Below are 17,715 nucleotides of genomic sequence, written 5' to 3'. Positions count from 1 at the left end.
AGGATCTACAGGTAAACAGAGTGTCTTGTTCTTACTGAGTTATATACAGAATGGGGTTGTACATCTTCTCGTGTATTTGTTAGAATCAAACTATTTACTTTTTATTTATTTATTTTTAACCAGAACTCAGCTCAGCTCTGGCTTATGGTGTTGCTGGGGGTTGCTCCTGGGACATCAGAGCCTCAGCACTAAAGTCTTGAGTTTGACTGTCAGCTCCTCTCTTCTTGTGAATCTGTAACCTAGCTCTGGATTCTGACCCTATGTTAGAGAGTTAAAGAAGTGATTTCTTTTTTACATGGCTAGTTTCCTCAGTCAGCAGCCCTCTTAATCTGGCCTAACCCAGCTATCTTCCATCCTGTCTGGAGATTCTCTTGGAAGTTTGCTTTAATACCTACTCTTGAGGAATGGAAAGTTTACTAGTGAGAAGACCACATTTGTGAGGACTTGGTTTTCCTGAAATTATTCACAGACACCTATTTATTCTAATATAGATTACATTACACTGCTGTGGTCTCACACATGAACGTAACTCTAATGGTAACTTCCTCTGGAATCTTGATAGTACCGACTCCTTGCAGGTAGGTTTTTAAACAGTAGTCATGTTTCTAGGTTTTGATTTCCTTGATATGAAAATGAAATTCACTGCCTTTCTAATTTTCTGGGCATTTTTTAATAATAAAAATATATATCTTTATTTATTGAATAGAGACAGTCAGAAATTGAGAGGGTAGGGGAAGATAGAGAGGGAGAGAGAGAGAGACATCTGCAGACCTGCTTTACCACTCATAAAGCTTTCCCCCTGCAGGTGAGGACCATGGGCTCAAACCCAGGTCTTTGCACACTGTAACATGTATACTCAACCAGGTACACCATCACCCAGCCCCTTTCTGGGTATTCTTGTTATTTGCTGAAAATGAAGCTGTTTATTTCTTAGGTCCCCTCTTCTGGCAAGTGTAGTTTATAGGCCTACCTTGCTACATGAACTAAACCAGCTGAACCTCTGGGACTCTCAGATTTCAGCATTTGTTAAATAGAACCAATTACACTGGCAATACTAGCTCTACAAGATTCTTGTAAAGTTGAATGATCTAATCATTCAAGTTTCATTGAAAGGTTAAAAAAAATATTGGGGAGAATGGGGGAGGAAGCAGTAAAAAAAAGTAGGCTAAAACATTCAGAGCTTATTTCTCGCTAATGAGATTACAGATAATGGGAATTTTAAGTTTGCCTATTTGTAGTTTATAAATTTTCTGTAATGAATATATCACATATTCACTGAATATGTAAATACAGCATATTTTTACTGATGTTCTTTCCTTACTGTGTTAATGATTGACTAAGTATTTGACTAACTGAAAAGGAAATGACTAATACTGCTTAAAAGCTGCCACTCAGTAAGAGAAAACCCAGCCAGGTCTAGGCCTCTGGTCACTATTTCTGGTTACATTGCCCATGACTGGTGCTCAGTTGTACTTTGGAAGTTCAGTATGCAGGCTTTCTAGTTCTTTTAAAAAACAATCAGCAAATTAAGTTAGCCACTGTGGTTGAGTTTTTCTGATGTATCCCAAAGTAGCCATGGGGTACTTTAAGAAGCAGATCAAGTTTTAGCTCTGCTTGGTTCCTTAAAGCTGAGTTAGTTCCTTCTAGTTTGGAGGATGTAGTAGCCTTAACAAGAGGCCCTTTCTCTAGCTGAGGGCTTTACCTCACTTTCCAGCCTCTGACACTACAGACAAGCTGTGGAGATGTCTCTCACATTTGAGGCCTTTAATCTCTGGTTGGGGACAGAAATGTGGAAAAGACAAGATTGAGAGACTCTGGAATGAGAGTGTAGATTGGATGGCCACAAGCATCTGAGAGGAATTCACCTTTTTAAGGAGAGGCAGCTAATGGTTGTTGACTCCTAAAGCTACATTTTCAAGGGAACTGTAGTTTCAATAAAAAAAATGGAGATCTTGGGAGTCAGGTACACTCGCACAGCGGGATAAGCACAGGTGGCACCAAGTGCAAGGACCGGAGTAAGGATCCCGGTTTGAGGCCCTGGCTCCCCACCTGCAGGGGAGTCACTTCACAGGCGGTGAAGCAGGTCTGCAGGTTTCTATCTTTCTCTCCTCCTCTCTGTCTTTCCCTCCTCTTTCCATTTCTCTCTGTCCTATCCAACAACGATAACATCAACAACAATAATAACTACAACAATAAAACAACAAAGGCAACAAAAGGGAATAAATAAATATTTAAAAAACTGGGGATTTGTGTATAGACTCCTCCATTCAAGTGGCAGAGCAACTTAACAGTGCCCTCATTTTGGTGCTGTGGATACCCATATGGTATGAGGGGAAACAGATTTTTCAGTTATCTTGTTTCAACCAAGCCTTACTATCAGAAGCTGTTCTGCCTGAAAATTACAATTACTATGACAGTAGCCTCTCTATTTTCCCTCCTGCTGACTCCAAGAAAAAGAAAGGAAAAGAAAAGAAAAGAAACACATAAACAGAGAAAGGTTTTGCTAAGTAAATGAAAGATGGGAATGAGATTAAAGTGAGAATAGATTACAGAAACCTAGTGCTTTCAAGCATGCTCAAGCACTTCTGAAGCACCTATTTAGGGAATGCTGATTGATAAGAGGCAATGAATTATTCTTTTCTCATCATTGATGCCAGTCCCTGGCTCTCTGGAGGGCAACACTTGGTTAACCTAATTTGAATCTAATTTGAATGACTTAAAAGTGATAAAATGTGTGCTTGAACCCAATACAGCCTAATTTATTTAACAGAACATTTCTTAAGGAATTTTACTGTAGAACTAGAAGGAACTTTTGAAATCATCCCTTTATTTTACAAATACAGAAACTAAGTCTCATAACAATTAAATGGGGACTTAAACTGTGCCCTGGATCCTTCTTGTATACTTTTGCCCCATACTTTCAGGCAGATTCAGAGTCTCTGTCATGTGGTGTGAAGTGAATGGGAACAAGGTGGCTGCACCTAGCATAAAGATTTCCCTGTGAGACCTTCGAAAAGACCCTACTTTTCCTTTGGCTATGCGTCAGCCACATCCCTCTCCTGTGCATGGCTCATCTCATCCGGCTGTGGTATGAGACTACCTCTTCCCACCCCTGGGATGGTAAGCAATGGGGACTTGCAGTCACCAGGCATACTACTTAGTAAATCCCCTTGGGATAATCTGGGATTTAGAAAATATATAACCCACTGGCCCATAATGCTTTGATGTGGCATTGCTCCTTAGACTGTTCTTGTCCCTGGAAGATTAGAGGAGTGTCTGTGAATGGAGTTGGCTCATGAGCTAGAAAAGACCCATTAGGAAGGGCCTTCTTTCCATCCTGGTCTTATATTCATGATAGCTGTTCTTGGGGGAAAATTTTCCTGTCTCAAGGATGGCCTAATCACTTGTTCTTTATCTTCCATTCATTCTGTCAGCTATATTTGGATGTGCCTGGCACTACATTGAATGTCATATCAATTAGCTTTTGAATCAATATCTTATAGGTAATTGTGACTCCAGAGAGGCAGATATTCTGCTTTTCTGTGTAAAGAAACCCTTGAGGAAAGAGGGGGAAGAATGAAATATTTCTTGGGACTGGGGATAAGCCGGTTCTCACTGGTATAGAGTCTAACAGCACCCAGCTTGTCTGACTTCCCTGGGATGTCCATCCTCAGTCCTATGTGCTGGTCACTCTAATTTCCAGAACCTTGATGCTTTCAAAAATCATAGGTACTTTTAGGGAATAAAAAGTTTAATTTTAAATGCTAATATCAAACTAAAACTGAGGCTCTGTGCAAGAGGAGCCAACTCTGAACTTATCATTCTTTGAACAGCACCTACAGAGACCAAGAAGCATAGGCAGTCTTACCCACTTATGTCCAGGTCATAATCTTCGTGTGGTTGCATTGGAAGAAGGATTAAATGTCCCCTCAGTTAGCATCTCTGCGGCTCATTAACCTTATTTAGTGGATGTCTAGGAGGGGCACTGAGCAGATGGGACAAACACCACCCTGACTTAAGCCCTCAGCCCATTGTTCTTGTGAGTCACACACACTGACTGAGGAGCTTGCCTAGCCTGTGCATGTGATTGTTCATCTTGCAGCTTGATTAGGAAAAAATAGACTGAATTGAAAGGGTAATGACATTTTCTTGGCTAAAGGAAGCAAGGCTGTAGTCAAATATCTCAAAGCAAGCTTATCTTTTTGCATCAAACTCTATTAACTAGAATATGTCTCTTCTGCTCAGTTTTTCTCAGTGGTTTCCTAAATAAAGTCCTTCAGCTGACATTCATCCTTCCACAAGCTGGCCCTTACCTACCTACCCAGATTTCCTTCTAAGTAACAGTAATGACATTTACATACATCTATCAATTTAGAATTTACAAAATACTTTCATATTTTTTAATGGTGCCACCAAGGAGCTTCATGCCTACACAATTGCATCACCCCCAGCAGACTATTTTTCCCCTTTGTGCCATGTGCAGGTTAAGTGCACATGGCGCAAAGCCAAGGACCGGGTTAAGGGTCCCAGTTTGAGCCCCCAACTCCCCACCTGCAGGAGGGGAGGTTGCTTCACAAGCAGTGAAGCAGGTCTACAAGTGTCTATCTTTCTTTCCCTCTCTCTGTCTTCCCCTCCTCAATTTCTCTCTGTCCTATCCAACAACAACAGCAATAACAACAACAATAACAACATCGATAAATGACAGGGGCAACAAAAGGGGGGGGAATAGCCTCCAGGAGCAATGGGTTCATAGTGCAGGCACCAAGCCCCAGCAGTAACCCTGGAGGCAAACAAACACAAACAAACAAACAAAAAAATAAATAAAATACAGAGAGGGAGATAAGAGGCACCACAGCAGGAGTTGGATGGTTAGTGCAGCCGGTTAAGTGCAGGTGGTGCAAAGCGCAAGGACCAGTGGAAGGATCCCGGTTTGAGCCCCTGGCTCCCCACCTGCAGGGGAGTCACTTCACAGGCAGTGAAGTGGGTCTGCAGGTGTCTATCTTTTTCTCCCCCTCTGTCTTCCCCTCTCTCCATTTCTCTCTGTTCTAACAATGACGACAACAATAGTAACTACAACAATAAAAAGAAACAATAAGATTCGACTTCCGGAGAGGGAGCTACAAGCAGCAGATCGTTTTTTCTCCACTCCTCTCCTCTCCTCTCCTCTCCTCTCCTCTCCTCTCCTCTCCTCTCCTCTCCTCTCCTCTCCTCTCCTCTCCTCTCCTCTCCTCTCCCGGATCAACTAGGAATACCAAAGGAGACCACCCAGACCGAAACAAGACAGGACTAGAATGACCACAGGAACCCAGTAAATCACCCGTGAGTACAAACATGCGTGGCTGGTGACAGAGAGGAGAGAGAGGCCTAAGGAGAGATTAAGTGACTGCTAACAGTTCAACAGTTTATCAGTGGAGACACCACCTCCAGTCTGCTCCACAACAAGGGGACAGCTGAAGGGAGGAAAGGACTCCCCAGAGACTCACCAAGTGAAACTCTGAGTCTCCATTGCTACTACCCTCAGAATCTGGAGCAGCAACAGAGAGGGACACCAGGGGACAGAGATCTAACTGGGAAACTCAGGAGAAGACCTATACCTCGGTGGCATAGCTGAGGGGCTATGAAAGTCTCTTTGCATAACCACTGGATTATCTCTGCCACACCCTGCTTTATCTCTTGGTCAGGAGTCAGTGATTAAGCTAAGAAGTCTATTGACAGTTTAAAAGCCCTCAGGCTCCCATAGCCTACAGGGAAGGAAAAAAAGAGGCTTTTACACCACTGAGCTCCAACTCAGGGATTGAAAAAACTGTTAACTTCCACCATGGTAAACCCTTTAATTAAATTACTTAGACACAAGTCAATCCAGGCAATAGTAATCAATAATTTGAAAAGTAATGATAAAGGGAACTCATAACATAATATATAAAATGGTAAAAACAACAAGAAAAAATATTGGAGACTCGAACCAGGACAAGAGTCCAGCTAAAAGTCCTCCAGAGGGTGAAGCACAAAACAACAAGTTCAACATCCAAACATTAGCTAAGGAAATAATAACAGGAGTGAGTAAAGAATTTGAAAAAATTGTAATCAGAAATGCAGGAACAACAAATGAGAATATGGAAGAAAATTCTAATTATCTCATGGTTATTAGAGAGCTGAAAGCTGAAATCGCTGAGCTAAGAAGGCAACTAGCTGAACAAGCTAAAACAGTATCAGAGCAGGGCAACAAAATAGATGAACTCCAGAAAGCAGTAGAGGGCAGAGAGAATAGAATCTATGAGGCTGAAAACAGAATTAGCAAGATTGAGGATGAATTAGAGACAACTAAAAAAGAAGTAAGAGATCTCAAAAAGAGATTAAAAGATGCTGAAAACAACAACAGAGTCCTATGGGATGACTTCAAAAGAAACAATATACGCATTATTGGCTTACCAGAGGAAGAAAGAGAAGGAGAGGAAGAAAGCATTCTCCAGGCCATAATAGCTGAAAATTTCTCTAGTCTAGACAACACCAAAGACATAAAGATTCAAGAAGCCCAGAGGGTCCCAAACAGAATTAACCCAGACCTAAAGACACCAAGACATGTCATACTTAGAATGGAAAGGAATAAGGATAAAGAAAGGATCCTCAAGGCTGCAAGAGAAAAACAAAGAGTCACCTACAAAGGAAAACTCATAAGATTAGCAGCAGACTTCTCCATACAAACACTACAGGCCAGAAGAGAATGGCAAGATATCTATCGAGTGCTCAATGAGAAAGGCTTTGAGCCAAGAATACTATATCCTGCTAGACTGTCATTCAGACTAGATGGAAGCATCAAAACCTTCTCAGACAAGCAACAGTTGAAGGAAGCAACCATCACCAAGCCTGCCCTGAAAGAAGTTCTGAAAGGTCTCCTATAAACAACCAGACCACCACAAATAGGACATATATCAAAACACTCTAAAACTCCACAAGAATGGCATTAAAATATCTTCAATCTTTGATATCAACAAATGTCAATGGCCTGAATTCACCTATTAAAAGACACAGAGTAGGAAGATGGATCAGAAAACACAACCCAACAATATGTTTTCTACAGGAAACTCACCTAACTCAACAAGACAAACACAGACTTAAAGTGAAAGGATGGAAAACTATCATACAAGCCAATGGCCCACAAAAAAGGGCAGGAACAGCTATTCTCATATTGACATGATAGACTTTAAAATAGATAAGATTAAAAAAGATAGGAATGGACACTACTTAATGCTCAGAGGATCAGTCAATCAAGAGGACTTAACAATTATTAATATCTATGCATCCAATGAGAAGCCATCTAAATACATCAAACTTCTACTGAAAGAGCTACAGCAATATATATATATATTTTTCCCCTCCAGGGTTATTGCTGGGCTCGGTGCCTGCACCGTGAATCCACCACTCCTGGAGGTCGTTTTTTTCCCCCCTTTTGTTGCCCTTGTAGTTTCGTTGTGGTTATTATTATTGCCCTTGTTGATGCAATTCGTTGTTGGATAGGACAGAGAGAAATGGAGAGAGGAGGGGAAGACAGATAAGGGGAGAGAAAGATAGACACCTGCAGACCTGCTTCACCACCTGTGAAGCGACTCCCCTGCAGGTGGGGAGCCGGGGGCTCGAACCGGGATCCTTACACCGGTTCCTGCACTTTGCGCCACATGCGCTTAACCCACTGCGCCACCCCCACTACAGCAATATATTAACAGTAACACAATCATAGTAGGGTACTTCAACACCCCACTATCTCAACTTGATAGATCATCCAGGAAGAAAATCAGTAAAGACATAAGGGAACTAAATGAAGAGATAGATAAACTAGAACTATTGGACATTTTCAGAGTCATTCATCCCAAGAAACTGGAATACACATTTTACTCAAATCCACATGGATCATTCTCAAGGATAGACCATATGTTAGGCCACAAAGACAGCATCAGCCAATTCAAGAGCACTGAAATCATCCCAAGCATCTTCTCAGACCACAGTGGAATTAAACTAACACTTAACAATCAACAAAAGATTAGTAACAGTCCCAAAATGTGGAAGCTCAACAGTACACTTCTTAACAACTTCTGGGTCAAAGAGGAAATCAAGGAAGAAATCAAAATGTTTCGAGAGTTCAATGAAAATGAGGACACAAGCTATCAAAATATTTGGGACACAGCTAAAGCAGTCCTAAGAGGGAAGTTCATAGCTATACAAGCACACATTAGGAAACAAGAAAAGGCACAAATAAACAGCCTGATTGCACATCTTAAAGACCTAGAAGAAGAACAACAAAGGAATCCTAAAGCAACCAGAAGGACAGAAATCACTAAAGTTAGGGCAGAAATAAATAACATTGAGAATAGGAAAACCATACAAAAGATCAATGAAAGTAAATGTTGGTTCTTCGAAAGAGTAAACAAAATCGACAAACCTTTAGCCAGACTCACAAAACAAAAAAGGGAGAAGACCCAAATAAATCGGATAGTAAACGAAAGAGGAGATATCACAACAGACACTGCAGAAATTCAACATATCATGCGAGGCTTCTATGAATAACTGTATGCCACCAAGCTAGAGAACCTGGAAGAAATGAATGATTTCCTAGATACCTACCAACTTCCAAAACTAAGTAAAGAGGAAGTGGATAACATGAACAGGCCCATCACAGCTAATGAAATTGAAACAGTTATCAAAAATCTTCTGCAAAATAAAAGTCCTGGACCAGATGGTTTTACAAATGAATTCTATAAAACCTTCAAAGAAGAACTAATACCTCTACTTTTAAAAGTTTTCCAGAAGATTGAAGACACTGGAATACTCCCTGCCAGCTTCTATGAAGCTAACATCACTCTGATACCAAAAGCAGACAGGGACACAACCAAAAAAGAAAACTACAGACCAATATCTCTGATGAACATAGATGCGAAAATATTGAACAAAATTCTAGCCAACCGGATACAGCAGTATATTAAAAAGATTGTTCATCATGACCAAGTGGGGTTTATCCCAGGCGTGCAAGTTTGGTTTAAGATACGTAAATCAATCAATGTGATCCACCACATCAACAAAAGCAAGACCAAAAACCACATGGTCATATCAATAGATGCAGAGAAAGCCTTTGACAAAATACAACATCCCTTTATGATCAAAACACTACAAAAAATGGGAATAGATGGAAAATTCCTGAAGATAGTGGAGTCTATATATAGCAAACCTACAGCCAACATCATACTCAATGGTGAAAAACTGGAAGCATTTCCCCTCAGATCAGGTACTAGACAGGGCTGCCCACTATCACCATTACTATTCAACATAGTGTTGGAAGTTCTTGCCATAGCAACCAGGCAGGAGCAAGGAATTAAAGGCATACAGATTGGAAGAGAAGAAGTCAAACTCTCCTTATTTGCAGATGCCATGATAGTATACATGGAAAAACCTAAGGAATCCAGCAAGAAGCTTTTGGAAATCATCAGGCAATACAGTAAGGTGTCAGGCTATAAAATTAACATTCAAAAGGCAATGGCATTCCTCTATGCAAACACTAAGCTAGAAGAAATTGAAATCCAGAAATCAGTTCCTTTTTCTATAGCAACAAAAACAATAAAATATCTAGGAGTAAACCTAACCAAAGAAGTGAAAGACTTGTATACTGAAAATTATGACTCACTACTCAAAGAAATTGAAAAAGACACAAAGAAGTGGAAAGATATTCCATGTTCTTGGGTTGGAAGAATTAACATCATCAAAATGAATATATTACCCAGAGCCATCTACAAATTTAATGCTATCCCCATCAAGATCCCAAGCACATTTTTTAGGAGAATAGAAAAAATGCTACAAATGTTTATCTGGAACCAGAAAAGACCTAGAATTGCCAAAACAATCTGGAGAAAAAAGAACAGAACTGGAGGCATCACACTCCCAGATCTCAAACTGTATTGTAGGGCCATTGTCATCAAAACTGCTTGGTACTGGAACATGAACAGACACACTGACCAGTGGAATAGAATTCAGAGCCCAGAAATGAGGCCCCACACCTATGGACATCTAATCTTTGACAAAGGGGCCCAGACTATTACATGGGGAAAGCAGAGTCTCTTCAACAAATGGTGTTGCAAACAGTGGGTTGAAACATGCAGAAGAATGAAACTGAATCACTGTATTTCACCAAATACAAAAGTAAATTCCAAGTGGATTAAGGACTTGGATGTTAGACCAGAAACTATCAGATACTTAGAGGAAAATATTGGCAGAACTTTTTTCTGCATAAATTTTAAAGACATTTTCAATGAAACGAATCCAATTACAAGGAAGACTAAGGCAAGTATAAACCTATGGGACTACATCAAATTAAAAAGGTTCTTCACAGCAAAAGAAACCACTACCCAAATCAAGAGACCCCTCACAGAATGGGAGAAGGTCTTTACATGCCATACATCAGATAAGAGTTTAATAACCAACATATATAAAGAGCTTGCCAGACTCAACAACAAGACAACAAATAACCCCATCCAAAAATGGGGGGAGGACTTGGACAGAATATTCACCACAGAAGAGATCCAAAAGGCCGATAAACACATGAAAAAATACTCCAAGTCTCTGATTATCAGAGAAATGCAAATAAAGACAACAATGAGATATCACTTCACTCCTGTGAGAATGTCATACATCAGAAAAGGTAACAGCAGCAAATGCTGGAGAGGGTGTGGGGTCAAAGGAACCCTCCTGCACTGCTGGTGGGAATGTCAATTGGTCCAACCTCTGTGGAGAACAGTCTGGAGAACTCTCAGAAGGCTAGAAATGGAACTACCCTATGACCCTGCAATTCCCCTCCTGGGGATATATCCTAAGGAACCCAACACATCGATCCAAAAAGATCTGTGTACACATATGTTCTTGGCAGCACAATTTGTAATAGCCAAAACCTGGAAGCAACCCAGGTGTCCAACAACAGATGAGTGGCTGAGCAAGTTGTGGTATATATACACAATGGAATACTACTCAGCTGTAAAAAATGGTGACTTCACCGTTTTCAGCCGATCTTGGATGGACCTTGAAAAAATCATGTTGAGTGAAATAAGTCAGAAACAGAAGGATGAATATGGGATGATCTCACTCTCAGGCCGAAGTTGAAAAACAAGATTAGAAAAGAAAACACAAGTTGAACCTGAAATGGAATTGGACTATTACACCAAAGTAAAAGACTCTGGGGTGGGTGGATGGGTGGGGAGAATACAGGTCCATGAAAGATGATGAATGACATAGTGGGGGTTGTATTGTTAAATGGGAATCTGGGGAATGTTATGCATGTACAAACTATTGTACTTACTGTTGAATGTAAAACATTAATTCCCCAATAAAGAAATAAATTATTTAAAAAAAAAAAGAAAAAAAAGAAACAATAAGGGCAACAAAGGGGAATAAATAAATAAATATTTAAAAAAAAGGCACCACAGCACTTGCTGCACACAGTACTTCCGTGCGATGGGAGCTTGAATATGTGTCCTTGTGCGTGGCAAAGTGTGCTGTCTGCCTAGTGAGCTATCTTTCACTCCCTCAATATTTCTTTAACTCTTCTCAGTAATATTTTTTAAATTTGTGATTAACAGTAGGTAAGTAATCTTTTTTAGATATGAGGGCACAGACTCTCAAGGGCAAAATGATCTGCCCAAGGCCTCCATACCTGGAGTAGGTGGTGGCTGTAATGGATTGTGAGTTATCATTTGTACTACTTGCTGCCTCTCCCCTTGCAGTGGGAGCAGGATTACTTTCCTTCCCCATTGGTTTGAGACTTTGTCATGGGCTTACTTTAACCAATAAAATGTGAGCATAGCAGGTATACATCATTTTCCTGAGCATATGAGTTGCCTTGCTCTCTATTATCTCTTCGAGGAGACTGGAAAAATCCCAGGTAGGGGCTTCTCTAGCAACCTGAGTCTTGATTCCTGGAGTAAAGTGGACATGGAACACAGTTAGAACTGACCCACTATGGCCATGCCATGTGAATGAGAAATAAACTATTGCTGTGGTAGACTATTGTGATTTTTGGATTTACCTGTTATCACCACAAGGTTAAATCTGAGTTGTTCACATGGTGGAATATAGCTTTATCCCAGACCTTCTGAAAGTGCACTTATTACTACATTTATTTTTTACACTCCAGATAAGTTGTCCTGTTTGTTATCATCTCTATGCCTGTTCTTATGCTATTTCCTCTGCTTGGAATTCTGTTAAAATCCTACCATTAAAGGAAAGGATTATGAATGGTGCTATGTGAAAAAAATTAAAAAGTCAGTATGGTTTAAAATATATAAGAACAAATTAAAGGTTTAAGACATACACTAAAGTATTAATAAGAGTAGCTTTGGAGTAGTGGGCTTTGATGATTATTTTGAGAAATTTAGAAGTTTTCTTCCCTACATGAACCACTATTTTATTATTATAGCTAACCTTTATTAGCCTTAACAATATTTATTTATCGGGTGGGGGTATAGCATAATGGTTATGCAAAGAGACTTTCATGCCTGAGGTTCTCAAGTCCCAGGTTCATACCGCCATAAGCCAGAACTGAGCAGTGTTATGATTTGGACAAACCTTGGAAACATTGTGCTAATTGAAGGAAGCCAGTCATCAATGGTCATATGTTACCATTTTGTTATGTGAGATTGTTGTTTTCGAAGGGTTATGTTGTTTTCGCCGGGCTAGCTTCACGGGTGGGTAACAGACGACCAGGAACTCATGGCTGGGTTGTACGCAGTATCTCTTTATTGATGCAGGATGCAGCACAATCTAAGACGAGCTAAGTTAAACTCAAAGTACAGTACAGTAAAACTCACAATGCTGTCTTTATATATACTTGCCAAGTAAGGTGGAAACAGGATGTGACATAGAGAGGATGGAGAGAAAAGTGACTGGTGAAAATCAGGGTGTGATAAAGAAGGGATCAGGGTGTGACAAGGAGGGGGGGTGGAGCAAAAACATATCATGAAACTGGGGATTGAACCAATGCCCTGGAGGGAGGTGCTTGTTAACAGCGGTTATGTAAATAAAATAGTGTTAAGCAGGGAGGATTTAAACCAAATGAAACAGAAGGGGTCTCATGCATACCAACAATTCCCCCTTTCTTTTTAACTAATGGCCATTGCGGGGTGAACAGAAACGTATATCGTACAGGCGTTTTCAAAAGAACTGGCATAAGACATGGAAAACAAAATATGTGAGCAGCAATAGCCAGTGTGATGTCAAGGGGAGCTTTTCTTGCCTCAAAGGGAAAGGCCTAGCAGGCGAAAGGGCATTTCTGCCTCTGGGAGCGCTTCATGCCTCTGGGGGCATCTCTTGCCTCAAAGGGCGTTTCTTGCCTCTGGGAATGCTTCATGCCTCTGGGGGCATCTCTTGCCTCAAAGGGCGTTTCCTGCCTCTGTGGGCATCTCTTGCCTCTTGGTGCGCTTCATGCCTCTGTGGGCATAACCTAATAAGGAGGGGGGGCTTTCTGCCTCTGGGACAGAGCCTGCAGGCGAGGGGACATGGTCTATAAAGTTTCAATGCAACTGGCTGAAGTTAGTCTTTGAGAAACACAGCAGTGTGTACCAGTAAGTCCGATGGAGGTGTCAGTCCAAAGTAGCTGACCACAGAAGAAAAATGCCAAGGGATGAAACGCTGTATGTCTGTCTCGATGGGGAATGTCGGCCACCTGAATTCTGCTTTTCTGTAGAGAGTGAGCTTTGGAGTCTGTGAATCTGTTTCTTCAGGACGTGCCAGGTCTCATCATTGGTTTCCGGGGGCAATGTCAGAGAACAGGATCCAAATGGATTTCCAGGAATTCCATTTGAGTAGATGCTTTTTCATGTGAAGACTTTGACAGCTGAAATTCACTTACTTGTCAAACAAAACTTGTAGCAGATTAGAAGTTTACTATAACTGATAACTCCATTATAATTGGAAGTCCTTTCTAGTATGATTTTAAGGTTGTTTAAACAGTTTAAACTCAATAAAATGTGGAAAGGTAAACAGAAGAGCCACGGTTAAAAGCCTCAGGCATGAGAATAATTAACATAATCATTGCACTATCTGCCCCACCCATAACTCATACAGTTTTCAGGATTAAACGTTTCAGATTCATGTCAAGACGTAAAAGAGAAATCAAAGGAGGAAAAAACAATTTTTTGGATTGTTTCTGGATGTCTCTAGAAATCATGGCTGCGTCCAGCATTTTTTTTTTAAGTCAATGTCAAACAAAAATTCAGTCATTCAAATCATTCTCTTATGAAACGCAACTTGAACCAGATTATCAAGATCTCACCATGTAGGATTAAGAATCCCTGGAGGGCGTCCTAGTCCAAAAATATCCTCGAAATTCCATTTAGGGTGCTTCTGACTGTTCCTGCTGGATTGCTTCAGGCACCCATTTTTAAAAGCGTCTTCCCGTTGAAGAAAGAATCCGATCAGGAGAGTAGAACTAACTACGTGTCTCCATACTTGGGAACTGCCAGGGTACTCGAGAATGTTCTTCAAATTAGAGTAGTCCTTCTCCATGGGAAACATTCGAGAAGAAGTCCAGAAAGTCCCAGTGGAAATCCCCATGTATATCCCAAGGTCTATGATTACGGTCATAAAGAACCAAATTGTGGCCCGGAGCAAAATGTAGTCCTTTTCCTCAGAAAACATGGGAGAGGGAATCCAGAAAGTCCAAGGAGAAATCTCCGTGCATCTCCCAAGCTCTATGATCCCGGTCATAAGAAACCAAAGTTCCCAGTCAGGGAACCGAAGTGTGGCCCAGAGTAAAATGTTCCAGAGACAGACTAACTGTCTCATGATGAAACAGTAGAGGCTTTGGCAAACCTCTTCATAAGTAGAAAGGCAACCCATGGTGGATGGGTAGCCAAGTTTACTTATCTGGACGATGGGTGGGTAGGGTCCCACGTTGATGCCGGTCCATGTTTCAGGGCTTATTTCAGTCCCTGTTCGGGCGCCATATGTTGTTTTCGACGGGTTAGGTTGTTTTCGCAGGGCTGGCTTCACGGGCTGGTAACAGACGACCAGGGACTCATAGTTGAGCTGTAGGCAGTATCTCTTTATTCATGCAGGACGCAGCACAATCTAAGACGAGCTAAGCTAAACTCAAGGTAAAGTACTCTAAAACTCACAATGCTGTCTTTATATATACTTCCCAAGTAGGGTGGAAACAGGATGTGACATAGAGAGGGTGGAGAGAAAAGTGACTGGTGAAAATCAAAGTGTGACAAGGAAGGGGCAGAGCAGGCGAGAATCCTATCACTGAACCACAATGCCCTGGAGGGAGGGTGGAACTTGTTAACAGTGGTTATGTAAATAAAATAGTGTTAAGCAGGGGGGATTTAAACCAAATGAAACAGAAGGGGTCTCATGCATACCAACATGAGATGTCTGGAACAGGTAAACCCACAGAAATGGAAAGCAAGCTGGTAGTTGCCTGAGGTAGAGGGAAAGTAGAAAATGGGTAGTGATTAATGTGTTTGGGGTTTCCTTTTGAGGTGATGAGAATGCTTTGAAATTAAATAGTGGTTATACAACTCTGAATATAATGAAACTACTGAATTGTACACTAAGAAGGTGAATTTTATGGTCTGTGTCACATCTTAGCAAAAACAATTACTTAAAAAAGAGTATAGAAAGTCACTATATACCTTTCACTTAGGTTCCCCTAATAACCAGAATTGGTAAGTGACTGAGAACTTGTGGTATAGCCATACTATAGAATAATAAATGGCAAGATAGTATTGTTATCCCCACCCACCAACACATTTTTTTTTTTATTTAGCCGAAACATTATTGAAGGCCCAGGAGATAGTTCACACAGTAGCACACACACTGTACTATGTATGAGAGCCTATGTTTGGGTCCCTAACACAACATGGGAACAGACAGAGGAGCTTCACAAGCAGTAGAGTGGTGCTGTGGTGTCTCTCCTTTCTCTGTATATCTCTCTCCCTCTCTACATTTACTTCTCTTTGTTTCTAGTCCATTACCTTAACCACTTGGCCATGACTACTACTCCTCTTTGTTTCTTTCTGATACTGAAAGGGAAAAAAAAGTGTCCCTGGACAATGGTGGAATTGAACAGATGTGAAGCCCTACAGTGGGCAAAAAAAGAAAAACCCTTGTATGTGTGTATATACTTCCTTATATTTACAGTAGCATATACATTAAAGTAGTTGAAGGATGTAAATGAACTTAAATACTGGCTGCTTGGTGGAAGAATCAAAAGTGGACAAAGGAAAATTAGCTTTTTTTTTTTTTTGCCACTTGAGCTTCACCAGGGTTTCAGGTCTGTGCAATTCCACCCCTTTCAGTGGACACCCCACACCCACACCCCCACATAGAAGGTGAGAAACAAACAGGAAGACTAAAAGAAAAGGACATATGCCATAGCATCACTCACTGCTCAAGAAGCTTCCCCTTTTCATGTGGTGGCTAGGAACTCAAGCTTGGCCCTCATGGTAAAGTCTGTGTTTTACTGGGTAAGTTATCTTCTGGACCCTGCAGTTTGCTTTTTATCATGCTTGATTTAGTTTAATCTATTATAAAAAGATGCATTTTTATGATATTTCCCCTTTAAAATATCAAGAAAAGAAAAAGATAAGGGGTACTGATGCCTCCTGGATTTTCCATGACTAAACAAGTTATCTCTGGTTTTAAGCAATAAGATGTTTATTTAAATCACACATGCTGTGGTCCTGCACCATCTGCTCAGTGGAGAGATGGAATGTCAATTGGAAACCTAGGAGATGGAGTGAGAAGTTGTACTAGTTAAGATGAAAGTTCTGGGGGACAGGTGGTAGCGCAGCGGGGCAAACGCACATGGCGCAAAGCACAAGGACCGGTGCCAGGATCCCAGTTCAAGCCCCTGGCTCCTCACCTGCAGGGGGGCCGCTTCACAAGTGGTGACGCATGTCTGCAGGTGTCTGTCTTTCTCTTCCCCCCTGTTTTCCTCTCCTCTCTCAATTTCTCTCTGTCCTATCCAGCAACAACAATAGCAATGGCAGCAATAAAAATAACAACAACAACAAAAAAGGGGAAAATGGCCTCGAGGAGCAGTGGATTTGTAGTGCAGGCACCGAGCCCCAGAAAAAAACCCTGGAGGCAAAGAAAAATGAAAGTTCTAGGTTGAGCAAAATTTCATTTGAATCCAGCTCTTTGCTACCTGTGAGCTATGGACTATTAACTGCTTTCTGCCTTAGCTTCTTTCCCCTTAAATGGGAGTAACTGATGGCCTTAGCATAGTACTTGACACAAAGACATAAATATATAGGCATCATCATCATCATTATTTTGTTATTATCACCATCACTATTGCTTCCAGAATTGTTGCTGGAGTTTCACACTTTCATGATTGCATTATTCCCAGTGGACTTTTCCCCTTAGAGTATGAGAGACAGAGAGAAACAGAGAAATAGGAGAGACACTACTGTACATCACCATTTGTGAAGCCTTCCTTTTGCCTGGTGCTCCCATATGGCAACCAGGGACTTGAACCCAGGTCATTAGAATAGTAATATTTATAATCTACTGGGTGAGCTGTCTCTTGGCCCCATTATTATTATTATTCACAGTGAACACTTCCCAATTGGGGAAGATGGCCATAAAAGTTTAGAGTAGGGGCATAGGCAAGATAGCTCACCTGAACAGTGCACCTGAAAAAGTCAGTGTAGAGCCATAAAAACTCAGAGATGAAAA

The 17,715-nt window shown here is 41.0% G+C and overlaps 1 protein-coding gene across 5 annotated transcripts in view; it reads right to left on the bottom strand.

Annotated features, from left to right (window-relative positions):
• Positions 1 to 17,715, bottom strand: part of DUSP29 (dual specificity phosphatase 29) — a 92,963-nt gene that overhangs the window by 16,615 nt on the left and 58,633 nt on the right. The gene's annotated exons all lie outside the window — the stretch shown is intronic.

Source organism: Erinaceus europaeus, chromosome 1, assembly GCF_950295315.1.
Source record: "Erinaceus europaeus chromosome 1, mEriEur2.1, whole genome shotgun sequence".
Taxonomy (NCBI): Eukaryota; Metazoa; Chordata; class Mammalia; order Eulipotyphla; family Erinaceidae; genus Erinaceus; species Erinaceus europaeus.
The sequence above is the reverse complement of the archived record's forward strand: the minus strand, read 5'-3'. Positions and strand labels throughout refer to the sequence as shown.